This window comes from Hyla sarda, unplaced genomic scaffold, assembly GCF_029499605.1.
Source record: "Hyla sarda isolate aHylSar1 unplaced genomic scaffold, aHylSar1.hap1 scaffold_401, whole genome shotgun sequence".
NCBI lineage: Eukaryota > Metazoa > Chordata > Amphibia > Anura > Hylidae > Hyla > Hyla sarda.
In genome coordinates, this window is record NW_026610418.1 from 190,323 (window position 1) to 216,965 (window position 26,643).

The 26,643-nt window shown below is 50.2% G+C and overlaps 11 pseudogenes; all 11 read left to right on the forward strand.

Annotated features, from left to right (window-relative positions):
• Nucleotides 1–857: 857 nt before the first annotated feature.
• LOC130333142 (5S ribosomal RNA) lies at nucleotides 858–977 on the forward strand (annotated as a pseudogene).
• Nucleotides 978–2,260: 1,283 nt separating this feature from the next.
• LOC130333165 (5S ribosomal RNA) lies at nucleotides 2,261–2,380 on the forward strand (annotated as a pseudogene).
• A 284-nt stretch (nucleotides 2,381–2,664) lies between these two features.
• LOC130333159 (5S ribosomal RNA) lies at nucleotides 2,665–2,784 on the forward strand (annotated as a pseudogene).
• A 2,619-nt stretch (nucleotides 2,785–5,403) lies between these two features.
• Nucleotides 5,404–5,523, forward strand: LOC130333202 (5S ribosomal RNA; annotated as a pseudogene).
• Nucleotides 5,524–6,009: 486 nt separating this feature from the next.
• On the forward strand, nucleotides 6,010–6,129 carry LOC130333157 (5S ribosomal RNA; annotated as a pseudogene).
• A 1,868-nt stretch (nucleotides 6,130–7,997) lies between these two features.
• Nucleotides 7,998–8,117, forward strand: LOC130333143 (5S ribosomal RNA; annotated as a pseudogene).
• Nucleotides 8,118–10,581: 2,464 nt separating this feature from the next.
• Nucleotides 10,582–10,701, forward strand: LOC130333152 (5S ribosomal RNA; annotated as a pseudogene).
• Nucleotides 10,702–16,963: 6,262 nt separating this feature from the next.
• On the forward strand, nucleotides 16,964–17,083 carry LOC130333127 (5S ribosomal RNA; annotated as a pseudogene).
• Nucleotides 17,084–19,761: 2,678 nt separating this feature from the next.
• On the forward strand, nucleotides 19,762–19,881 carry LOC130333216 (5S ribosomal RNA; annotated as a pseudogene).
• A 4,856-nt stretch (nucleotides 19,882–24,737) lies between these two features.
• LOC130333174 (5S ribosomal RNA) lies at nucleotides 24,738–24,857 on the forward strand (annotated as a pseudogene).
• Nucleotides 24,858–25,936: 1,079 nt separating this feature from the next.
• LOC130333126 (5S ribosomal RNA) lies at nucleotides 25,937–26,056 on the forward strand (annotated as a pseudogene).
• Nucleotides 26,057–26,643: the final 587 nt, after the last annotated feature.

The following is a 26,643-nucleotide window of genomic DNA, read 5'->3' on the forward strand; positions in this document are numbered from 1 at the left end:
CGCCTTCCGTTCCGATTCCGAAAAGGATTTATTGATGCTTAAATGCACAGTATAAAAAGCATGAAGCTGTCAATGGCCATCCTAAGCTGAACGCGCCTGCTCTCGTCAGATCGCAAACTGATACCCAGCTTAGGGCCTGGTAAGTACCAGCATGGGAGACTGGCTGGGAGTCCCGGGTGCAGTTGACATTTTAATCTGTTGCCGCCTTCCGCTCCGATTCGGAAAAGGATTTATTGATGCTTAAATCCACAATATAAAGGGCGTGAAGGTGTCAACGGCCATCCTAAGCTGAACCCGCCTGCTCTCGTCAGATCGCAGACTGCTACCCAGCTTAGGGCCCGATAAGTACCAGCATGGGAGACTGGCTGGGAATCCCAGGTGTTGTTGACATTTTGCTCTGTAGCCGCATTCCGCTCCGATTCCGAAAATGATTTATTGATGCTTAAATCCACAGTATACAGGGTGTGAAGCCGTCTATGGCTATCCTAAGCTGAATGTGTCTGTTCTTGTCAGATCGCAGACTGCTGCACGGCAAGTACCAGCATGGGAGACTGGCTGGGAATCCCAGGTGTTGTTGACATTTTGCTCTGTAGCCGCCTTCCGCTCCGATTCCGAAAATGATTTATTGATGCTTAAATCCACAGTATACAGGGTGTGAAGATATCTACGGCCATCCTAAGCTGAATGCGCCTGTTCTTGTCAGATCGCAAACTGCTACCCAGCTTCGGGCCTGGTAAGTACCAGCATGGGAGACTGGCTGGGAATCCCGAGTGCAGTTGACATTTTGCTCTGTTTCTGCTCCGATTCCGAAAATTATTTATTGATGCTTAAATCCACAGTATACAAAGTGTGAAGCTGTCAACGGCCATCCTAAGCTGAACGCGCCTGCTCTCGTCAGATCGCAGACTGCTACCCAGCTTAGGGCCTGGTAAGTACCAGCATGGGAGACTGGCTGGGAATCCCGGGTGCAGTTGACATTTTAATCTGTTGCCGCCTTCCGCTCCGATTCAGAAAAGGATTTATTGATGTTTAAATCCACAATATACAGGGTGTGAAGCTGTCGACGGCCATCCTAAGCTTAACGCGCCTGCTCTCGTCAGATCGCAGACTGCTACCCAGCTTAGGGCCCAGTATGTACCGGCATGGGAGACTGGCTGGGAATCCCGGATGCAGTTGTCATTTTGCTCTGTTGCCGCCTTCCGCTCCGATTCGGAAAAGGATTTATTGATGCTTAAATCCACAATATACAGGGTGTGAAGCTGTCAACGGCCATCCTAAGCCTGAACGTGCCTGCTCTCCTCAGATCACAGACTGCTGCCCGGCAGATACAGGCATGGGAGACTGGCTGGCAATCCAAGGTGCCATTGACATTTTGCTCTGTTGCCGCCTTCTTCTCCGAATAATAAAAATATTTATTGATGCTTAAATCCACAATATACAAGGCGTAAAGATGTCAACGGCCATCCTAAGCTGAACACGCCTGCTCTCGTCAGATCGCAGACTGCTACCCAACTTAGGGCCCGGTAAGTACTGGCATGGGAGACTGGCTGGGAATCCCGGGTGCCGTTGCCATTTTGCTCTATTGCTGCCTTCCGCTCCGATTCCGAAAATAATTTATTGATGCTTAAATCGACAGTATACAAGGTGTGAAGCTGTCGACGGCCATCCTAAGCTTAACGCGCCTGCTCTCGTCAGATCGCAGACTGCTACTCAGCTTAGGGCCCAGTATGTACCGGCATGGGAGACTGGCTGGGAATCCCGGATGCAGTTGACATTTTGCTCTGTTGCCGCCTTCCGTTCCGATTCCGAAAAGGATTTATTGATGCTTAAATGCACAGTATAAAAAGCATGAAGCTGTCAATGGCTGTCCTAAGCTGAACGCGCCTGCTCTCGTCAGATCGCAGACTGCTACCCAGCTTAGGGCCAGGTACGTACTGGCATGGGAGACTGGCTGGGAATCCCGGTTGCCGTTGACATTTTGCTCTATTGCTGCCTTCCGCTCCGATTCCGAAAAGAATTTATTGATGCTTAAATCCACAGTATACAAGGTGTGAAGCTGTCGACGGCCATCCTAAGCTTAACGCGCCTGCTCTCGTCAGATCGCAGACTGGTACAGATCTTAGGGCCCGGTAAGTACCGGCATGGGACACTGGCTGGGAATCCCGGATGCAGTTGACATTTTGCTCTGTTGCCGCCTTCCGTTCCGATCCCGAAAAGGATTTATTGATGCTTAAATGCACAGTATAAAAAGCATGAAGCTGTCAATGGCCGTCCTAAGCTGAACGCGCCTGCTCTCGTCAGATCGCAGACTGCTACCCAGCTTAGGGCCCGGTAAGTACCGGCATGGGAGACTGGCTGGGAATCCCGGGTGCCGTTGACATTTTACTCTATTGCTTCCTTCCACTCCGATTCCGAAAATAATTTATTGATGCTTAAATCCACAGTATAAAAGGTGTGAAGCTGTCGACGGCCATCCTAAGTTTAACGCGCCTGCTCTCGTCAGATCGCAGACTGGTACAGATCTTAAGGCCCGGAAAGTACCAGCATGGGACACTGGCTGGGAATCCCGGCTGCCGTTGACATTTTGCTCTGTTGCCGCCTTCTGTTCCGATTCCGAAAAGGATTTAATGATGCTTAAATGCACAGTATAAAAAGCATGAAGCTGTCAACGGCCATCCTAAGCTGAACGCGCCTGCTCTCGTCAGATCGCAGACTGTTATCCAGCTTAGGGCCCGGTAAGTAACAGCATGGGAGACTGGCTGGGAATTCCAGGTGTCGTTGACATTTTGCTCTGTTGCCGCTTTCCGCTCCGATTCCGAAAAGGATTTATTGATGCTTAAATCCACAGTATACAGGGTGTGAAGATGTCTACGGCCATCCTAAGCTGAATGCGCCTGTTCTCGGCAGATCGCAGACTGCTACCCAGCTTCGGGCCTGGTAAGTACCAGCATGGGAGACTGGCTGGGAATCCCGAGTGCAGTTGACATTTTGCTCTGTTTCTGCTTTGATTCCGAAAATTATTTATTGATGCTTAAATCCACAGTATACAAAGTGTTAAGCTGTCAACGGCCATCCTAAGCTGAATGTGCCTGCTCTCGTCAGATTGCAGACTGCTACCCAGCTTAGGGCCAGGTACGTACTGGCATGGGAGACTGGCTGGGAATACTGGTTGCCGTTGACATTTTGCTCTATTGCTGCCTTCCGCTCCGATTCCGAAAAGAATTTATTGATGCTTAAATCCACAGTATACAAGGTGTGAAGCTGTCGACGGCCATCCTAAGCTTAACGCGCCTGCTCTCGTCAGATCGCAGACTGGTACAGATCTTAGGGCCCGGTAAGTACCGGCATGGGACACTAGCTGGGAATCCCGGCTGCCGTTGACATTTTGCTCTGTTGCCGCCTTCCGTTCCGATTCCGAAAAGGATTTATTGATGCTTAAATGCACAGTATACAAAGTGTGCAGCTGTCAACGGCCTTCCTAAGCTGAACGCGCCTGCTCTCGGCAGATCGCAGACTGCTACCCAGCTTAGGGCCTGGTAAGTATCTGCATGGGAAACTGGCTGGGAATCCCGGGTGCAGTTGACATTTTAATCTGTTGCCGCCTTCCGCTCCGATTCGGAAAAGGATTTATTGATGCTTAAATCCACAATATACAGGGTGTGAAGCTGTCAACGGCCATCCTAAGCCTGAACGTGCCTGCTCTCCTCAGATCGCAGACTGCTCTCCGGCAGATACCAGCATGGGAGACTGGCTGGCAATCCAAGGTGCCATTGACATTTTTCTCTGTTGCCGCCTTCTTCTCAGATTAATAAAAATATTTATTGATGCTTAAATCCACAATATACAAGGCGTAAAGATGTCAACAGCCATCGTAAGCTGAACGCGCCTGCTCTCGTCAGATCGCAGACTGCTACCAAGCTTAGGGCCCAGTAAGTACCGCCATGGGAGACTGGCTGGGAATCCCGGGTGCAGTTGACATTTTGCTCTGTAGCCGCCTTCCGCTCCGATTCCGAAAAGGATTTATTGATGCTTAAATCCACAGTATACAGGGTGTGAAGCCGTCTACGGCCATCCTAAGCTGAATGTGCCTGTACTTGTCAGATCGCAGACTGCTGCCCGGCAAGTACGGGCATGGGAGACTGGCTGGCAATCCAAGGTGCTATTGACATTTTGCTCTGTTGCCGCCTTCCTCTCTGATTCCGAAAAGGATTTATTGATGCTTAAATCCACAGTATACAGGGTGTGAAGCCGTCTACGGCTATCCTAAGCTGAATGCGCCTGTTCTTGTCAGATCGCAGACTGCTGCCCGGCAAGTACGGGCATGGGAGACTGGCTGGCAATCCAAGGTGCTATTGACATTTTGCTCTGTTGCCGCCTTCCTCTCCGAAAAATATTTATTGATGCTTAAATCCACAGTATACAAGGCGTGAAGATGTCAACGGCCATCCTAAGCTGAACGCGCCTGCTCTCGTCAGATCGCAGACTGCTACCCAGCTTAGGGCCTGGTAAGTATCTGCATGGGAAACTGGCTGGGAATCCCGGGTGCAGTTGACATTTTAATCTGTTGCCGCCTTCCGCTCCGATTCGGAAAAGGATTTATTGATGCTTAAATCCACAATATACAGGGTGTGAAGCTGTCAACGGCCATCCTAAGCCTGAACGTGCCTGCTCTCCTCAGATCGCAGACTGCTCTCCGGCAGATACCAGCATGGGAGACTGGCTGGCAATCCAAGGTGCCATTGACATTTTTCTCTGTTGCCGCCTTCTTCTCAGATTAATAAAAATATTTATTGATGCTTAAATCCACAATATACAAGGCGTAAAGATGTCAACAGCCATCGTAAGCTGAACGCGCCTGCTCTCGTCAGATCGCAGACTGCTACCAAGCTTAGGGCCCAGTAAGTACCGCCATGGGAGACTGGCTGGGAATCCCGGGTGCAGTTGACATTTTGCTCTGTAGCCGCCTTCCGCTCCGATTCCGAAAAGGATTTATTGATGCTTAAATCCACAGTATACAGGGTGTGAAGCCGTCTACGGCCATCCTAAGCTGAATGTGCCTGTACTTGTCAGATCGCAGACTGCTGCCCGGCAAGTACGGGCATGGGAGACTGGCTGGCAATCCAAGGTGCTATTGACATTTTGCTCTGTTGCCGCCTTCCTCTCTGATTCCGAAAAGGATTTATTGATGCTTAAATCCACAGTATACAGGGTGTGAAGCCGTCTACGGCTATCCTAAGCTGAATGCGCCTGTTCTTGTCAGATCGCAGACTGCTGCCCGGCAAGTACGGGCATGGGAGACTGGCTGGCAATCCAAGGTGCTATTGACATTTTGCTCTGTTGCCGCCTTCCTCTCCGAAAAATATTTATTGATGCTTAAATCCACAGTATACAAGGCGTGAAGATGTCAACGGCCATCCTAAGCTGAACGCGCCTGCTCTCGTCAGATCGCAGACTGCTACTCAGCTTCGGGCCCGGTAAGTACTGGCATGGGAGACTGGCTGGGAATCCCGGTTGCCGTTGACATTTTGCTCTATTGCTGCTTTCCGCTCCGATTCCGAAAAGAATTTATTGATGCTTAAATCCACAGTATATAAGGTGTGAAGCTGTCGACGGCCATCCTAAGCTTAACGCGCCTGCTCTCGTCAGATCGCAGACTGGTACAGATCTTAGGGCCCGGTAAGTACCGGCATGGGACACTGGCTGGGAATCCCGGCTGCCGTTGACATTTTGCTTTGTTGCCTCCTTCCGTTCCGATTCCGAAAAGGATTTATTGATGCTTAAATGCACAGTATACAAAGTGTGAAGCTGTCAACGGCCATCCTAAGCTGAATGTGCCTGCTCTCGTCAGATCGCAGACTGCTACCCAGCTTAGGGCCTGGTAAGTACCAGCATGGGAGACTGGCTGGGAATCCCGGGTGCAGTTGACATTTTAATCTGTTGCCGCCTTCCGCTCCGATTCGGAAAAGGATTTATTGATGCTTAAATGCACAGTATAAAGGGCATGAAGCTGTCAACGGCCATCCTAAGCTGAACGCGCCTGCTCTCGTTAGATCGCAGACTGCTACCCAGCTTAGGGCCCGGTAAGTACCAGCATGGGAGACTGGCTGGGAATCTCAGGTGTTGTTGACATTTTGCTCTGTAGCTCTGTAGACATTTTGCTCCGATTCCGAAAAGGATTTATTGATGCTTAAATCCACAATATACAGGGTGTGAAGCCGTCTACGGCTATCCTAAGCTGAATGCGCCTGTTCTTGTCAGATCGCAGACTGCTGCCCGGCAAGTACTGGCATGGGAGACTGGCTGGCAATCCAAGGTGCTATTGACATTTTGCTCTGTTGCCGCCTTTCTCTCCGATTCGGAAAAGGATTTATTGATGCTTAAATGCACAGTATAAAAAGCATGAAGCTGTCAATGGCCATCCTAAGCTGAACTTGCCTGCTCTCGTCAGATCGCAGACTGCTACCCAGCTTAGGGCCCGGTAAGTACTGGCATGGGAGACTGGCTGGGAATCCCGGGTGCCGTTGACATTTTGCTCTATTGCTGCCTTCCGCTCCGATTCCGAAAAGAATTTATTGATGCTTAAATCCACAGTATACAAGGTGTGAACCTGTCGATGGCCATCCTAAGCTTAACGTGCCTGCTCTCGTCAGATCGCAGACTGGTACAGATCTTAGGGCCCGGTAAGTACCGGCATGGGAGACTGGCTGGGAATCCCGGCTGCCGTTGACATTTTGCTCTGTTGCCGCCTTCCGTTCCGATTCCGAAAAGGATTTATTGATGCTTAAATCCACAGTATACAAAGTGTGAAGCTGTCAACGGCCATCCTAATATGAATGCGCCTGTTCTCGTCAGATCGCAGACTGCTACCCAACTTCGGGCCTGGTAAGTAACAGCATGGGAGACTGGCTGGGAATCCCGAGTGCAGTTGACATTTTGCTCTGTTTCTGCTCCGATTCCGAAAATTATTTATTGATGCTTAAATCCACAGTATACAAAGTGTGAAGCTGTCAACGGCCATCCTAAGCTGAACGCGACTGCTCTCGTCAGATCGCAGACTGCCAACCAGCTTAGGGCCTGGTAAGTACCAGCATGGGAGACTGGCTGGGAATCCCGGGTGCAGTTGACATTTTAATCTGTTGCCGCCTTCCGCTCCGATTCGGAAAAGGATTTATTGATGCTTAAATCCACAGTATACAGGGTGTGAAGCCATCTACGGCTATCCTAAGCTGAATGTGCCTGTTCTTTTCAGATCGCAGACTGCTGCCCGGCAAGTACGGGCATGGGAGACTGGCTGGCAATCCCAGGTGCTATTGCCATTTTGCTCTATTGCCGCCTTCCTCTCCGATTCCGAAAAGGATTTATTGATGCTTAAATGCACAGTATACAAGGCAAGAAGATGTCAACGGCCGTCCTAAGCTGAACGCGCCTGCTCTCGTCAGATCGAAGACTGCTACCCAGCTTTGGGCCTGGTAAGTACCAGCATGGGAGACTGGCTGGGAATCCCGGGTGCAGCTGACATGTTGCTCTGTTTCTGCTCCGATTCCGAAAATTATTTATTGATGCTTAAATCCACAGTATACAAAGTGTGAAGCTGTCAACGGCCATCCTAAGCTTAACGCGCCTGCTCTCGTCAGATCGCAGACTGGTACAGATCTTAGGGCCCGGTAAGTACCGGCATGGGAGACTGGCTGGGAATCCCGGCTGCCGTTGACATTTTGCTCTGTTGCCGCCTTCCGTTCCAATTCCGAAAAGGATTTATTGATGCTTAAAGGCACAGTATAAAGGGCAAAAAGCTGTCAACGGCCATCCTAAGCTGAACGCGCCTGCTCTTGTCAGATCACAGACTGCTACCCAGCTTAGGGCCCGGTAAGTACCAGCATGGGAGCCTGGCTGGGAATCCCAGGTGTCGTTGACATTTTGCTCTGTTGCCGCCTTCCGCTCCGATTCCGAAAAGGATTTATTGATGCTTAAATCCACAGTATACAAAGTGTGAAGCTGTCAACGGCCATCCTAAGCTGAACGCGCCTGCTCTCGTCAGATCGCAGACTGCTACCCAGCTTAGGGCCTGGTAAGTACCAGCATGGGAGACTGGCTGGGAATCCCGGGTGCAGTTGACATTTTAATCTGTTGCCGCCTTCCGCTCCGATTCGGAAAAGGATTTATTGATGCTTAAATCTACAATATACAGGGTGTGAAGCTGTCAACGGCCATCCTAAGCCTGAACGTGCCTGCTCTCCTCAGATCGCAGACTGCTGCCCGGCAGTTACCGGCATGGGAGACTGGCTGGCAATCCAAGGTGCCATTGACATTTTGCTCTGTTGCCGCCTTCCTCTCCGATTAATAAAAATATTTATTGATGCTTAAATCCACAATATACAAGGCATGAAGATGTCAACGGCCATCCTAAGCTGAACGCGCCTGCTCTCGTCAGATCGCAGACTGCTACCCAGCTTAGGGCCCAGTAAGTAACGGCATGGGAGACTGGCTGGGAATCCCGGGTGCAGTTGACATTTTGCTCTGTTGCCGCCTTCCGTTCTGATTCCGAAAAGGATTTATTGATGCTTAAATGCACAGTATAAAAAGCATGAAGCTGTCAATGGCCACCCTAAGCTGAACGCGCCTGCTCTCGTCAGATCGCAGACTGCTACCCAGCTTAGGGCCCGGTAAGTACCGGCATGGGACACTGGCTGGGAATGCCCGGCTGCCGTTGACATTTTGCTCTGTTGCCGCCTTCCGTTCCGATTCCGAAAAGGATTTATTGATGCTTAAATGCACAGTAGAAAGGGCGAGAAGCTGTCAACGGCCATCCTAAGCTGAACGCGCCTGCACTCGTCAGATCGCAGACTGCTACCCAGCTTAGGGCCCGGTAAGTAACAGCATGGGAGACTGGCTGGGAATCCCAGGTGTCGTTGACATTTTGCTCTGTTGCCGCCTTCCGCTCAGATTCCGAAAAGGATTTATTGATGCTTAAATCCACAGTATACAGGGTGTGAAGATGTCTACGGCCATCCTAAGATGAATGCGCCTGTTCTCGTCAGATCGCAGACTGCTACCCAGCTTCGGGCCTGGTAAGTAACAGCATGGGAGACTGGCTGGGAATCCCGAGTGCAGTTGACATTTTGCTCTGTTTCTGCTCCGATTCCGAAAATTATTTATTGATGCTTAAATCCACAGTATACAAAGTGTGAAGCTGTCAACGGTCATCCTAAGCTGAACGCAGCCTGCTCTCGTCAGATCACAGACTGCTAACCAGCTTAGGGCCTGGTAAGTACCAGCATGGGAGACTGGCTGGGAATCCCGGGTGCAGTTGACATTTTAATCTGTTGCCGCCTTCCGCTCCGATTCGGAAAAGGATTTATTGATGCTTAAATCCACAGTATATAGGGTGTGAAGCCATGTACGGCTATCCTAAGCTGAATGTGCCTGTTCTTGTCAGATCGCAGACTGCTGCGCGGCAAGTACGGGCATGGGAGACTGGCTGGCAATCCCAGGTGCTATTGCCATTTTGCTCTGTTGCCGCCTTCCTCTCCGATTCCGAAAAGGATTTATTGATGCTTAAATGCACAGTATACAAGGCGAGAAAATGTCAACGGCCGTCCTAAGCTGAACGCGCCTGCTCTCGTCAGATCGAAGACTGCTAGCCAGCTTTGGGCCTGGTAAGTACCAGCATGGGAGACTGGCTGGGAATCCCGGGTGCAGCTGACATTTTGCTCTGTTTCTGCTCCGATTCCGAAAATTATTTATTGATGCTTAAATCCACAGTATACAAAGTGTGAAGCTGTCAACAGCCATCCTAAGCTGAACGCGCCTGCTCTCGTCAGATCGCAGACTGCTACCCAGCTTAGGGCCTGGTAAGTACCAGCATGGGAGACTGGCTAGGAATTCCGGGTGCAGTTGACATTTTAATCTGTTGCCGCCTTCCGCTCCGATTTGGAAAAGGATTTATTGATGCTTAAATCCACAATATACAAGTCGTGAAGATGTCAACGGCCATCCTAAGCTGAACGTGCCTGCTCTCGTCAGATCGCAGACTGCTACCCAGCTTAGGGCCCAGTAAGTACCGGCATGGGAGACTGGCTGGGAATCCCGGGTGCAGTTGACATTTTGCTCTGTTGCCGCCTTCCGTTCCGATTCCGAAAAGGATTTATTGATGCTTAAATGAACAGTATAAAAAGCATGAAGCTGTCAATGGCCATCCTAAGCTGAACGCGCCTGCTCTCGTCAGATCGCAGACTGGTACAGATCTTAGGGCCCGGTAAGTAACAGCTTGGGAGACTGGCTGGGATTCCCAGGTGTCGTTGACATTTTGCTCTGTTGCCGCCTTCCGCTCCGATTCCGAAAAGGATTTATTGATGCTTAAATCCACAGTATACAGGGTGTGAAGATGTCTACGGCCATCCTAAGATGAATGCGCCTGTTCTCATCAGATCGCAGACTGCTACCCAGCTTCGGGCCTGGTAAGTACCAGCATGGGAGACTGGCTGGGAATCCCGAGTGCAGTTGACATTTTGCTCTGTTTCTGCTCCGATTCGGAAAAGGATTTATCGATGCTTAAATCCACAATATACAGGATGTGAAGCTTTCAACGGCCATCCTAAGCTGAACGCGCCTGCTCTCGTCAGATCGCAGACTGCTACCCAGCTTAGGGCCCGGTAAGTACCAGCATGGGAGACTGGCTGGGAATCCCAGGTGTTGTTGACATTTTGCTCTGTAGCCGCCTTCCGCTCCGATTCCGAAAAGGATTTATTGATGCTTAAATCCTTAGTATACAGGGTGTGAAGCCGTCTACGGCTATTCTAAGCTGAATGTGCCTGTTCTTGTCAGATCGCAGACTGCTGCCCGGCAAGTACGGGCATGGGAGACTGGCTGGCGATCCAAGGTGCTATTGACATTTTGCTCTGTTGCCGCCTTCCTCTCCGATTCCGAAAAGGATTTATTGATGCTTAAATGTACAGTATGAAAAGCATGAAGCTGTCAATGGCCATCCTAAGCTGAACGCGCCTTCTCTCGTCAGATCGCAGAATGCTACCCAGCTTAGGGCCCGGTAAGTACTGGCATGGGAGACTGGCTGGGAATCCCGGGTGCCGTTGCCATTTTTCTCTATTGCTGCCTTCCGCTCCGATTCTCGAAAATAATTTATTGATGCTTAAATCCACAGTATACAAGGTGTGAAGATGTCAACGGCCATCCTAAGCTGAACGCGCCTGCTCTCGTCAGATCGCAGACTGCTACGCAGCTTAGGGCCCAGTAAGCACTGGCATGGGAGACTGGCTGGGAATCCCGGGTGCAGTTGCCATTTTGCTCTGTTGCCGCCTTCCGTTCCGATTCCGAAAAGGATTTATTAATGATTAAATGCACAGTATAAAAAGCATGAAGCTGTCAATGGCCATCCTAAGCTGAACTCGCCTGCTCTCGTCAGATCGCAGACTGCTACCCAGCTTAGGGCCCGGTAAGTACTGGTGTTTGAGACTGGCTGGGAATCCCGGGTGCTGTTGACATTTTGCTCTATTGCTGCATTCCGCTCCGATTCCGAAAAGAATTTATTGATGCTTAAATCCACAGTATACAAGGTGTGAAGCTGTCGACGGCCATCCTAAGCTTAACGCGCCTGCTCTTGTCAGATCGCAGACTGGTACAGATCTTAGGGCCCGGTAAGTACCGGCATGGGACACTGGTTGGGAATCCCGGCTGCCGTTGACATTTTGCTCTGTTGCCGCCTTCCGTTCCGATTCCGAAAAGGATTTATTGATGCTTAAATGCACAGTATAAAGGGCGAGAAGCTGTCAACGGCCATCCTAAGCTGAACGCGCCTGCTCTCGGCAGATCGCAGACTGCTACCCAGCTTAGGGCCCGGTAAGTACCAGCATGGGAGCCTGGCTGGGAATCCCAAGTATTGTTGACATTTTGCTCTGTTGCCGCCTTCCGCTCCGATTCCGAAAAGGTTTTATTGATGCTTAAATCCACAGTATACACGGTGAGAAGATGTCTACGGCCATCCTAAGCTGAATGTGCCTGTTCTTGTCAGATCGCAGACTGCTACCCAGCTTAGGGCCTGGTAAGTACCAGCATGGGAAACTGGCTGGGAATCCCGGGTGCATTTGACATTTTGCTCTGTTGCCGCCTTCCGCTCCGATTCGGAAAAGGATTTATCGATGCTTAAATGCACAATATACAGGGTGTGGAGCAGTCAACGGCCATCCTAAACTGAACGCGCTTGCTCTCGTCAGATCGCAGACTGCTACCCAGCTTAGGGCCCGGTAAGTACCAGCATGGGAGACTGGCTGGGAATCCCAGGTGTTGTTGACATTTTGCTCTGTAGCCGCCTTCCGCTCCGATTCCGAAAAGGATTTATTGATGCTTAAATCCTTAGTATACAGGGTGTGAAGCCGTCTACGGCTATTCTAAGCTGAATGTGCCTGTTCTTGTCAGATCACAGACTGCTGCCCGGCAAGTACGGGCATGGGAGACTGGCTGGCAATCCAAGGTGCTATTGACATTTTGCTCTGTTGCCGCCTTCCTCTCTGATTCCGAAAAGGATTTATTGATGCTTAAATGCACAGTATAAAGGGCAAGAAGCTGTCAACGGCCATCCTAAGCTAAACGCGCCTGCTCTCGTCAGATCGCAGACTGCTACCCAGCTTAGGGCCCGGTAAGTACTGGCATGGGAGACTGGCTGGGAATCCCGGGTGCCATTGACATTTTGCTCTATTGCTGCCTTCCGCTCCGATTCCGAAAATAATTTATTGATGCTTAAATCCACAGTATACAAGGTGTGAAGCTGTCAACAGCCATCCTAAGCTTAACATGCCTGCTCTCGTCAGATCGCAGACTGGTACAGATCTTAGGGCCCGGTAAGTACCGGCATGGGACACTGGCTGGGAATATCGGCTGCCGTTGACATTTTGCTCTGTTGCCGCCTTCCGTTCCGATTCCGAAAAGGATTTATTGATGCTTAAATGCACAGTATAAAGGGCGTGAAGCTGTCAACGGCCATCCTAAGCTGAACGCACCTGCTCTCGTCAGATCGCAGACTGCTACCCAGCTTAGGGCCCGGTAAGTACCAGCATGGGAGACTGGCTGGTATTCTCAGGTGTTGTTGACATGTAGCTCTGTAGACATTTTGCTCCGATTTCGAAAAGGATTTATTGATGCTTAAATCCACAGTATACAGGGTGTGAAGCCGTCTACGGCTATCCTAAGCTGAATGCGCCTTTTCTTGTCAGATCGCAGACTGCTGCCCAGCAAGTACGGGCATGGGAGACTGGCTGGCAATCCAAGGTGCTATTGACATTTTGCTCTGTTGCCGCCTTCCTCTCCGATTAAAAAAAATATTTATTGATGCTTAAATCCACAGTATACAAGGCGTGAAGAAGTCAACGGCCATCCTAAGTTGAACGCGCCTATTCTCGTCAGATTGCAGACTGCTACGCAGCTTAGGGCCCAGTAAGTACCGGCATGGGAGACTGGCTGGGAATCCCGGGTGCAATTGACATTTTGCTATGTTGCCGCCTTCCGTTCCGATTCCGAAAAGGATTTATTGAAGCTTAAATGCACAGTATAAAAAGCATGAAGCTGTCAATGGCCATCCTAAGCTGAACGCGCCTGCTCTCGTCAGATCGCAGACTGGTACAGATCTTTGGGCCCGATACGTACCGGCATGGGACACTGGCTGGGAATCCTGGCTGCCGTTGACATTTTGCTCTGTTGCCGCCTTCCGTTCCGATTCCGAAAAGGATTTATTGATGCTTAAATGCACAGTATAAAGGGCGAGAAGCTGTCAACGGCCATCCTAAGCTTAATGCGCCTGCTCTTGTCAGATCGCAGACTGCTACCCAGCTTAGGGCCCGGTAAGTACCAGCATGGGAGACTGACAGGGAATCCCAGGTGTCGTTGACATTTTGCTCTGTTGCCGCCTTCCGCTCCGTTCCGAAAAGGATTTATTGATGCTTAAATCCACAGTATACAGGGTGTGAAGATGGCTACTTCCATCCTAAGCTGAATGTGCTTGTTCTCATCAGATCGCAGACTGCTACCCAGCTTCGGGCCTGGTAAGAACCAGCATGGGAGACTGACTGGGATTCCCGGGTGCAGTTGACATTTTGCTCTGTTTCTGCTCCGATTCCGAAAATTATTTATTGATGCTTAAATCCACAGTATACAAAGTGTGAAGCTGTCAACAGCCATCCTAGGCTGAACGCGCCTGCTCTCGTCAGATCGCAGACTGCTACCCAACTCAGGGCCTGGTAAGTACCAGCATGGGAGACTGGCTGGAATCCCGGGTGCAGTTGACATTTTAATCTGTTGCCGCCTTCCGCTCCGATTCGGAAAAGGATTTATTGATGTTTAAATCCACAATATACAGGGTGTGAAGCTGTCAACGGCTATCCTAAGCTGAATGCGCCTGTTCTTGTCAGATCGCAGACTGCTGCCCGGCAAGTACGGGCATGGGAGACTGGCTGGCAATCCAAGGTGCCATTGACATTTTGCTATGTTGCCGCCTTCCTCTCCGATTATTAAAAATATTTATTGATGCTTAAATCCACAATATACAAGAAAAGAAGATGTCAACGGCCATCCTAAGCTGAACGCGCCAGCTCTCGTCAGATTGCAGACTGCTACCCAGCTTAGGGCCCAGTAAGTACCGGCATGGGAGACTGGCTGGGAATCTCGGGTGCAGTTGACATTTTGCTCTGTTGCCGCCTTCCGTTCCAATTCCGAAAAGGATTTATTGATGCTTAAATGCACATTATAAAAATCATGAAGCTGTCAATGGCCATCCTAAGCTGAACGCGCCTGCTCTCGTCAGATCGCAGACTGCTACCCAGCTTAGGGCCCGGTAAGTACTGGCATGGGAAACTGGCTGGGAATCCCGCTTGCCGTTGACATTTTGCTCTATTGCTGCCTTCCGCTCCGATTCCGAAAATAATTTATTGATGCTTAAATCCACAGTATACAAGGTGTGAAGCTGTCAACGGCCATCCTAAGCTGAACGCGCCTGCTCTCGTCAGATCGCAGACTGGTACAGATCTTAGGGCCCGGTAAGTACCGGCATGGGACACTGGCTGGGAATCCCGGCTGCCGTTGACATTTTGCTCTGTTGCCGCCTTCCGTTCGGATTCCGAAAAGGATTTATTGATGCTTAAATGCACAGTATACAAAGTGTGAAGCTGTCAACGGCCATCCTAAGCTGAACGCGCCTCCTCTCGTCAGATCGCAGACTGCTACCCAGCTTAGGGCCTGGTAAGTACCAGCATGGGAGACTGGCTGGGAATCCCAAGTGTCGTTGACATTTTGCTCTGTTGCCGCCTTCCGCTCCAATTCCGAAAAGGTTTTATTGATGCTTAAATCCACAGTATACAGGGTGTGAAGATGTCTACGGCCATCCTAAGCTGAATGCGCCTGTTCTCGTCAGATCGCAGACTGCTTCCCGGCTTCGGGCCTGGTAAGTATCAGCATGGGAGACTGGCTGGGAATCCCGGGTGCAGTTGACATTTTAATCTGTTGCCGCCTTCCGCTCCGATTCGGAAAAGGATTTATTGATGCTTAAATGCACAGTATAAAGGGCAAGGAGCCGTCAACGGCCATCCTAAGCTGAACGCGCCTGCTCTCGTCAGATCGCAGACTGCTACCCAGCTTAGGGCCCAGTAAGTAACGGCATGGGAGACTGGCTGGGAATCCCGGGTGCAGTTGACATTTTGCTCTGTTGCCGCCTTCCGTTCTGATTCCGAAAAGGATTTATTGATGCTTAAATGCACAGTATAAAAAGCATGAAGCTGTCAATGGCCACCCTAAGCTGAACGCGCCTGCTCTCGTCAGATTGCAGACTGCTACCCAGCTTAGGGCCCGGTAAGTACCGGCATGGGACACTGGCTGGGAGTGCCCGGCTGCCGTTGACATTTTGCTCTGTTGCCGCCTTCCGTTCCGATTCCGAAAAGGATTTATTGATGCTTAAATGCACAGTAGAAAGGGCGAGAAGCTGTCAACGGCCATCCTAAGCTGAACGCGCCTGCTCTCGTCAGATCGCAGACTGCTACCCAGCTTAGGGCCCGGTAAGTAACAGCATGGGAGACTGGCTGGGAATCCCAGGTGTCGTTGACATTTTGCTCTGTTGCCGCCTTCCGCTCAGATTCCGAAAAGGATTTATTGATGCTTAAATCCACAGTATACAGGGTGTGAAGATGTCTACGGCCATCCTAAGATGAATGCGCCTGTTCTCGTCAGATCGCAGACTGCTACCCAGCTTCGGGCCTGGTAAGTAACAGCATGGGAGACTGGCTGGGAATCCCGAGTGCAGTTGACATTTTGCTCTGTTTCTGCTCCGATTCCGAAAATTATTTATTGATGCTTAAATCCACAGTATACAAAGTGTGAAGCTGTCAACGGTCATCCTAAGCTGAACGCAGCCTGCTCTCGTCAGATCACAGACTGCTAACCAGCTTAGGGCCTGGTAAGTACCAGCATGGGAGACTGGCTGGGAATCCCGGGTGCAGTTGACATTTTAATCTGTTGCCGCCTTCCGCTCCGATTCGGAAAAGGATTTATTGATGCTTAAATCCACAGTATATAGGGTGTGAAGCCATCTACGGCTATCCTAAGCTGAATGTGCCTGTTCTTGTCAGATCGCAGACTGCTGCGCGGCAAGTACGGGCATGGGAGACTGGCTGGCAATCCCAGGTGCTATTGCCATTTTGCTCTGTTGCCGCCTTCCTCTCCGATTCCGAAAAGGATTTATTGATGCTTAAATGCACAGTATACAAGGCGAGAAAATGTCAACGGCCGTCCTAAGCTGAACGCGCCTGCTCTCGTCAGATCGAAGACTGCTAGCCAGCTTTGGGCCTGGTAAGTACCAGCATGGGAGACTGGCTGGGAATCCCGGGTGCATCTGACATTTTGCTCTGTTTCTGCTCCGATTCCGAAAATTATTTATTGATGCTTAAATCCACAGTATACAAAGTGTGAAGCTGTCAACAGCCATCCTAAGCTGAACGCGCCTGCTCTCGTCAGATCGCAGACTGCTACCCAGCTTAGGGCCTGGTAAGTACCAGCATGGGAGACTGGCTGGGAATTCCGGGTGCAGTTGACATTTTAATCTGTTGCCGCCTTCCGCTCCGATTTGGAAAAGGATTTATTGATGCTTAAATCCACAATATACAAGTCTTGAAGATGTCAACGGCCATCCTAAGCTGAACGCGCCTGCTCTCGTCAGATCGCAGACTGCTACCCAGCTTAGGGCCCAGTAAGTACCGGCATGGGAGACTGGCTGGGAATCCCGGGTGCAGTTGACATTTTGCTCTGTTGCCGCCTTCCGTTCCGATTCCGAAAAGGATTTATTGATGCTTAAATGAACAGTATAAAAAGCATGAAGCTGTCAATGGCCATCCTAAGCTGAACGCGCCTGCTCTCGTCAGATCGCAGACTGGTACAGATCTTAGGGCCCGGTAAGTAACAGCTTGGGAGACTGGCTGGGAATCCCAGGTGTCGTTGACATTTTGCTCTGTTGCCGCCTTCCGCTCCGATTCCGAAAAGGATTTATTGATGCTTAAATCCACAGTATACAGGGTGTGAAGATGTCTACGGCCATCCTAAGATGAATGCGCCTGTTCTCATCAGATCGCAGACTGCTACCCAGCTTCGGGCCTGGTAAGTACCAGCATGGGAGACTGACTGGGAATCCCGAGTGCAGTTGACATTTTGCTCTGTTTCTGCTCCGATTCGGAAAAGGATTTATCGATGCTTAAATCCACAATATACAGGATGTGAAGCTTTCAACGGCCATCCTAAGCTGAACGCGCCTGCTCTCGTCAGATCGCAGACTGCTACCCAGCTTAGGGCCCGGTAAGTACCAGCATGGGAGACTGGCTGGGAATCCCAGGTATTGTTGACATTTTGCTCTGTAGCCGCCTTCCGCTCCGATTCCGAAAAGGATTTATTGATGCTTAAATCCTTAGTATACAGGGTGTGAAGCCGTCTACGGCTATTCTAAGCTGAATGTGCCTGTTCTTGTCAGATCGCAGACTGCTGCCCGGCAAGTACGGGCATGGGAGACTGGCTGGCGATCCAAGGTGCTATTGACATTTTGCTCTGTTGCCGCCTTCCTCTCCGATTCCGAAAAGGATTTATTGATGCTTAAATGTACAGTATGAAAAGCATGAAGCTGTCAATGGCCATCCTAAGCTGAACGCGCCTTCTCTCGTCAGATCGCAGAATGCTACCCAGCTTAGGGCCCGGTAAGTACTGGCATGGGAGACTGGCTGGGAATCCCGGGTGCCGTTGCCATTTTTCTCTATTGCTGCCTTCCGCTCCGATTCTCGAAAATAATTTATTGATGCTTAAATCCACAGTATACAAGGTGTGAAGATGTCAACGGCCATCCTAAGCTGAACGCGCCTGCTCTCGTCAGATCGCAGACTGCTACGCAGCTTAGGGCCCAGTAAGCACTGGCATGGGAGACTGGCTGGGAATCCCGGGTGCAGTTGCCATTTTGCTCTGTTGCCGCCTTCCGTTCCGATTCCGAAAAGGATTTATTAATGATTAAATGCACAGTATAAAAAGCATGAAGCTGTCAATGGCCATCCTAAGCTGAACTCGCCTGCTCTCGTCAGATCGCAGACTGCTACCCAGCTTAGGGCCCGGTAAGTACTGGTATTTGAGACTGGCTGGGAATCCCGGGTGCTGTTGACATTTTGCTCTATTGCTGCATTCCGCTCCGATTCCGAAAAGAATTTATTGATGCTTAAATCCACAGTATACAAGGTGTGAAGCTGTCGACGGCCATCCTAAGCTTAACGCGCCTGCTCTTGTCAGATCGCAGACTGGTACAGATCTTAGGGCCCGGTAAGTACCGGCATGGGACATTGGTTGGGAATCCCGGCTGCCGTTGACATCTTGCTCTGTTGCCGCCTTCCGTTCCGATTCCGAAAAGGATTTATTGATGCTTAAATGCACAGTATAAAGGGCGAGAAGCTGTCAACGGCCATCCTAAGCTGAACGCGCCTGCTCTCGGCAGATCGCAGACTGCTACCCAGCTTAGGGCCCTGTAAGTACCAGCATGGGAGCCTGGCTGGGAATCCCAAGTATTGTTGACATTTTGCTCTGTTGCCGCCTTCCGCTCCGATTCCGAAAAGGTTTTATTGATGCTTAAATCCACAGTATACACGGTGAGAAGATGTCTACGGCCATCCTAAGCTGAATGTGCCTGTTCTTGTCAGATCGCAGACTGCTACCCAGCTTAGGGCCTGGTAAGTACCAGCATGGGAGACTGGCTGGGAATCCCGGGTGCATTTGACATTTTGCTCTGTTGCCGCCTTCCACTCCGATTCGGAAAAGGATTTATCGATGCTTAAATGCACAATATACAGGGTGTGGAGCAGTCAACGGCCATCCTAAACTGAACGCGCTTGCTCTCGTCAGATCGCAGACTGCTACCCAGCTTAGGGCCCGGTAAGTACCAGCATGGGAGACTGGCTGGGAATCCCAGGTGTTGTTGACATTTTGCTCTGTAGCCGCCTTCCGCTCCGATTCCGAAAAGGATTTATTGATGCTTAAATCCTTAGTATACAGGGTGTGAAGCCGTATACGGCTATCCTAAGCTGAATGTGCCTGTTCTTGTCAGATCGCAGACTGCTGCCCGGCAAGTACGGGCATGGGAGACTGGCTGGCAATCCAAGGTGCTATTGACATTTTGCTCTGTTGCCGCCTTCCTCTCCGATTCCGAAAAGGATTTATTGATGCTTAAATGCACAGTATAAAAAGCATGAAGGTGTCAATGGCCATCCTAAGCTGAACGCGCCTGCTCTCGTCAGATCGCAGACTGCTACCCAGCTTAGGGCCCGGTAAGTACTGGCATGGGAGACTGGTTGGGAATCCCGGGTGCCGTTGACATTTTGCTCTATTGCTGCCTTCCGCTCCGATTCCGAAAATAATTTATTGATGCTTAAATCCACAGTATACAAGGTGTGAAGCTGTCGACGGCCATCCTAAGCTGAACGCGCCTGCTCTCGTCAGATCGCAGACTGGTACAGATCTTAGGGCCCGGTAAGTACCGGCATGGGAGACTGGCTGGGAATCCCGGCTGCCATTGACATTTTGCTCTGTTGCCGCCTTCCGCTCCGATTCCGAAAAGGATTTATTGATGCTTAACTGCACAGTATAAAAAGCATGAAGCTGTCAATGGCCATCCTAAGCTGAACGCGCCTGCTCCCGTCAGATCGCAGACTTCTACCCAGCTTAGGGCCCGGTACGTAACAGCATGGGAGACTGGCTGGGAATCCCAGGTGTCGTTGACATTTTGCTCTGTTGCCGCCTTCCGCTCCGAATCCGAAAAGGATTTATTGATGCTTAAATCCACAGTATACAGGGTGTGAAGATGTCTACGGCAATCCTAAGCTGAATGCGCCTGTTCTCGTCAGATCGCAGACTGCTACCCAGCTTCGTGCCTGGTAAGTGCCAGCATGGGAGACTGGCTGGGAATCCCGAGTGCAGTTGACATTTTGCTCTGTTTCTGCTCCGATTCCGAAAATGATTTATTGATTCTTAAGTCCACAGTATACAAAGTGTGAAACTGTCAACGGCCATCCTAAGCTGAACGCGCCTGCTCTCGTCAGATCGCAGACTGCTACCCAGCTTAGGACCTGGTAAGTACCAGCATGGGAGACTGGCTGAGAATCCCGGGTGCAGTTGACATTTTAATCTGTTGCCGCATTCCGCTCCGATTCGGAAAAGGATTTATTGATGCTTAAATCCACAATATACAGGGTGTGAAGCTGTCAACGGCCATCCTAAGCCTGAACGTGCCTGCTCTCCTCAGATCGCAGACTGCTGCCCGGCAGATACCGGCATGGGAGACTGGCTGGCAATCCAAGGTGCCATTGACGTTTTGCTCTGTTGCCGCCTTCTTCTCCGAATAATAAAAATATTTATTGATGCTTAAATCCACAATATACAAGGCGTAAAGATGTCAACGGCCATCCTAAGCTGAACGCGCCTGCTCTCGTCAGATCGCAGACTGCTACACAGCTTAGGGCCTGGTAAGTACCAGCATGGGAGATTGGCTGGGAATCCCGGTTTCTGTTGACATTTTGCTCTATTGCTGCCTTCCGCTTCGATACCGAAAATAATTTATTGATGCTTAAATCCACAGTATACAAGGTGTGAAGCTGTCGATGGCCATCCTAAGCTTAACGCGCCTGCTCTCGTCAGATCGCAGACTGGTACAGATCTTAGGGCCCGATAAGTACCGGCATGGGACACTGGCTGGGAATGCCCGGCTGCCGTTGACATTTTGCTCTGTTGCCGCCTTCCGCTCCGATTCCGAAAAGGATTTATTGATGCTTAAATCCACAGTATACAGGGTGTGAAGCCGTCTACGGCTATCCTAAGCTGAATGTGCCTGTTCTTGTCAGATCGCAGACTGCTGCCCGGCAAGTACGGGCATGGGAGACTGGCTGGCAATCCAAGGTGCTATTGACATTTTGCTCTGTTGCCGCCTTCCTCTCCGATTCCGAAAAGGATTTATTGATGCTTAAATGCACAGTATAAAAAGCATGAAGCTATCAATGGCCATCCTAAGCTGAACGCGCCTGCTCTCGTTAGATCGCAGACTGCTACCCAGCTTAGGGCCCGTTAAGTACTGGCATGGGAGACTGGTTGGGAATCCCGGGTGCCGTTGACATTTTGCTCTATTGCTGCCTTCTGCTCCGATTCCGAAAAGGATTTATTGATGCTTAAATGCACAGTATAAAAAGCATGAAGCTGTCAATGGCCATCCTAAGCTGAACGCGCCTGCTCCCGTCAGATCGCAGACTTCTACCCAGCTTAGGGCCCGGTACGTAACAGCATGGGAGACTGGCTGGGAATTCCCAGGTGTCTTTGACATTTTGCTCTGTTGCCGCCTTCCGCTCCGATTCCGAAAAGAATTAATTGATGCTTAAATGCACAGTATACAAAGTGTGAAGCTGTCAACGGCCATTCTAAGCTGAACGCGCCTGCTCTTGTCAGATTGCAGACTGATACCCAGTTTAGGGCCTGGTAAGTACCAGCATGGGAGACTGGCTGGGAATCCCGGGTGCAGTTGACATTTTAATCTGTTGCCGCCTTCCGCTCCGATTCGGAAAAGGAATTATTGATGCTTAAATGCACAGTATAAAGGGCGTGAAGCTGTCAACGGCCATCCTAAGCTGAACGCGCCTGCTCTCGTCAGATCGCAGACTGCTTCCCAGCTTAGGGCCCGGTAAGTACCAGCATGGGAGACTGGCTGGGAATCCCAGGTGTTGTTGACATTTTGCTCTGTAGCCGCCTTCCGCTCCGATTCCTAAAAGGATTTATTGATGCTTAAATCCACAGTATACAGGGTGTGAAGCCGTCTACGGCTATCCTAAGCTGAATGTGCCTGTTCTTGTCAGATCGCAGACTGCTGCCCGTCAAGTACGGACATGGGAGACTGGCTGGCAATCCAATGTGCTATTGACATTTTGCTCTGTTGCCGCCTTCCTCTCCGATTCCGAAAAGGATTTATTGATGCTTAAATGCACAGTATAAATGGCGTGAAGCTGTCAACGGCCATCCTAAGCTGAACGCGCCTGCTCTCGTCATATCGCAGACTGCTACCCAGCTTAGGGCCCGGTAAGTACCAGCATGGGAGACTGGCTGGGAATCTCAGGTGTTGTTGACATTTTGCTCTGTAGCTCTGTAGACATTTTGCTCCGATTCCGAAAAGGATTTATTGATGCTTAAATCCACAGTATACAGGGTGTGAAGCCGTCTACGGCTATCCTAAGCTGAATGCGCCTGTTCTTGTCAGATCGCAGACTGCTGCCCGGCAAGTACAGGCATGGGAGACTATCTGGCAATCCAAGATGCTATTGACATTTTGCTCTGTTTCCGCCTTCCTCTCCGATTAAAAAAAAATATCTATTGATGCTTAAATCCACAGTATACAAGGCGTGAAGATGTCAATGGCCATCCTAAGCTGAACGCGCCTGCTCTCGTCAGATCGCAGACTGCTATCCAGCTTAGGGCCCGGTAAGTAACAGCATGGGAGACTGGCTGGGAATCCCAGGTGTCGTTGACATTTTGCTCTGTTGCCGCCTTCCGCTCCGATTCCGAAAAGGATTTATTGATGCTTAAATCCACAATATACAGGGTGTGAAGCTGTCAACGGCCATCCTAAGCCTGAACGTGCCTGCTCTCCTCAGATCGCAGACTGCTGCCCGGCAGATACCGGCATGGGAGACTGGCTGGGAATCCCAGGTGTCGTTGACATTTTGCTCTGTTGCCGCCTTCCACTCCGATTCCGAAAAGAATTTATTGATGCTTAAATGCACAGTATACAAAGTGTGAAGCTGTCAACGGCCATCTTAAGCTGAACGCGCCAGCTCTCATCAGATCGCAGACTGCTACCCAGCTTAGGGCCCGGTAAGTACCAGCATGGGAGACTGGCTGGGAATCTCAGGTGTTGTTGACATTTTGCTCTGTAGCTCTGTAGACATTTTGCTCCGATTCCGAAAAGGATTTATTGATGCTTAAATCCACAGTATACAGGGTGTGAAGCCGTCTACGGCTATCCTAAGCTGAATGCGCCTGTTCTTGTCAGATCGCAGACTGCTGCCCGGCAAGTACAGGCATGGGAGACTATCTGGCAATCCAAGGTGCTATTGACATTTTGCTCTGTTGCCGCCTTCCTCTCAGATTTAAAAAAATATTTATTGATGCTTAAATCCACAGTATACAAGGCATGAAGATGTCAATGACCGTCCTAAGCTGAACGTGCCTGCTCTCGTCAGATCGCAGACTGCTACCCAGCTTAGGGCCCGGTAAGTACCAGCATGGGAGACTGGCTGGGAATCTCAGGTGTTGTTGACATTTTGCTCTGTAGCTCTGTAGACATTTTGCTCCGATTCCGAAAAGGATTTATTGATGCTTAAATCCACAGTATACAGGGTGTGAAGATGTCTACGGCCATCCTAAGCTGAATGCGCCTGTTCTCGTCAGATCGCAGACTGCTACCCAGCTTCGGGCCTGATAAGTACCAGCATGGGAGACTGGCTGGGAATCCCGGGTGCAGTTGACATTTTGCTCTGTTTCTGTTCCGATTCCGAAAATTATTTATTGATGCTTAAATCCACAGTATAAAAAATGTGAAGCTGTCAACGGCCATCCTAAGCTGAACGCGCCAGCTCTCGTCAGATCGCAGTCTGCTACCCAGCTTAGGGCCTGGTAAGTACCAGCATGGGAGACTGGCTGGGAATCCCGGGTGCAGTTGACATTTTAATCTGTTGCCGCCTTCCGCTCCGATTCGGAAAAGGATTTATTGATGCTTAAATCCACAATATACAACGTGTGAAGCTATCAACGGCCATCTTAAGCCTGAACGTGCCTGCTCTCCTCAGATCGCAGACTGCTGCCCGGCAGATACCGGCATGGGAGACTGGCTGGCAATCCAAGGTGCCATTGACATTTTGCTCTGTTGCCGCCTTCCTCTCCGATTAATAAAAATATTTATTGATGCTTAAATCCACAATATACAAGGCGTAAAGATGTCAACGGCCATCCTAAGCTGAACGCGCCTGCTCTCGTCAGATCGCAGACTGCTACCCAACTTAGGGCCCAGTAAGTACCGGCATGGGAGACTGGCTGGGAATCCCGGGTGCAGTTGACATTTTGCTCTGTTGCCGCCTTCTGTTCCGATTCCGAAAAGGATTTATTGATGCTTAAATGCACAGTATAAAAAGCATGAAGCTGTCAATGGCCATTCTAAGCTGAACGCGCCTGCTCTCATCAGATCGCAGACTGTTACCCAGCTTAGGGCCCGGTAAGTACTGGCATGGGAGACTGGCTGGGAATCCCGGTTGCCGTTGACATCTTGCTCTATTGCTGCCTTCCGCTCCGATTCCGAAAATAATTTATTGATGCTTAAATCCACAGTATACAAGGTGTTAAGCTGTCGACGGCCATCCTAAGCTTAACGCGCCTGCTCTCGTCAGATCGCAGACTGGTACAGATCTTAGGGCCCGGTAAGTACCGGCATGGGACACTGGCTGGGAATCCCGGCTGCCGTTGACATTTTGCTCTGTTGCCGCCTTCCGTTCCGTTCCGATTCCGAAAAGGATTTATTGATGCTTAAATGCACAGTATAAAGGGCGTGGAGCCGTCAACGGCCATCCTAAGCTGAACGCGCCTGCTCTCGTCAGATCGTAGACTGCTACCCAGCTTAGGGCCCGGTAAGTACCAGCATGGGAGACTGGCTGGGAATCCCAGGTGTTGTTGACATTTTGCTCTGTAGCCGCCTTCCGCTCCGATTCCGAAAAGGATTTATTGATGCTTAAATCCACAGTATACAGGGTGTGAAGCCGTCTACGGCTATCCTAAGCTGAATGTGCCTGTTCTTGTCAGATCGCAGACTGCTGCCCGGCAAGTACGGGCATGGGAGACTGGCTGGCAATCCAAGGTGCTATTGACATTTTGCTCTGTTGCCGCCTTTCTCTCCGATTCTGAAAAGGATTTATTGATGCTTAAATGCACAGTATAAAGGGCGTGAAGCTGTCAACGGCCATCCTAAGCTGAACGTGCCTGCTCTCGTCAGATCGCAGACTGCTACCCAGCTTAGGGCCTGGTAAGTACCAGCATGGGAGACTGGCTGGGAATATCAGGGTTTGTTGACATTTTGCTCTGTAGCTCTGTAGACATTTTGCTCCGATTCCGAAAAGGATTTATTGATGCTTAAATCCACAGTATACAGGGTGTGAAGCCGTCTACGGCTATCCTAAGCTGAATGCGCCTGTTCTTGTCAGATCGCAGACTGCTGCCCGGCAAGTATGGGCATGGGAGTCTGGCTGGCAATCCAAGGTGCTATTGACATTTTGCTCTGTTGCCGCCTTCCTCTCCGATTAAAAAAAATATTTATTGATGCTTAAATCCACAGTATACAAGGCGTGAAGATGTCAATGGCCATCCTAAGCTGAACGCGCCTGCTCTCGTCAGATCGCAGACTGCTACCCAGCTTAGGGCCCGGTAAGTACTGGCGTGGGAGACTGGCTGGGAATCCTGGGTGCCGTTGACATTTTGCTCTGTTGCCGCCTTCCGTACTGATTCGGAAAAGGATTAATTGATGCTTAAATCCAGAGTATAAAGTGTGTGAAGCTGTCAACGGACATCCTAAGCTGAACGCGCCTGCTCTCGTCAGATCGCAGACTGCTACCCAGCTTAGGGCCTGGTAAGTACCAGCATGGGAGGCTGGCTGGGAATCCCGGGTGCCACCAAAGAACACCAAAGATAGAATATCTGTCCTGCAACATTCCCTACATCATGCAGAAGGGCAAACACACTGGGACAGATTTATTAAAACTGACAAAATCTGTCTGTGTTGCCTATAGGAACCAATCACAGCAATTGTTTAAGAGCAGTATACAGAATGAAATCTCAGCGTGAATATGGTGGTTATGGGGACAGCTAAATAAATGTGGTGAAACATATCAGTTTTGCTCTGTATTCCTTCACCTTGCACAAACCTATTTTCCAGGGCACTGTCACTTGGAAAAACCTTTGACATGTCCTAGTCACATGTCAATAGTTTTGATCAGTGGGGTCTGTTTGTTCAGACCCCTGCCAAACAGGAGAGTGAACCAGGAAATATCCACACTCAGCGCG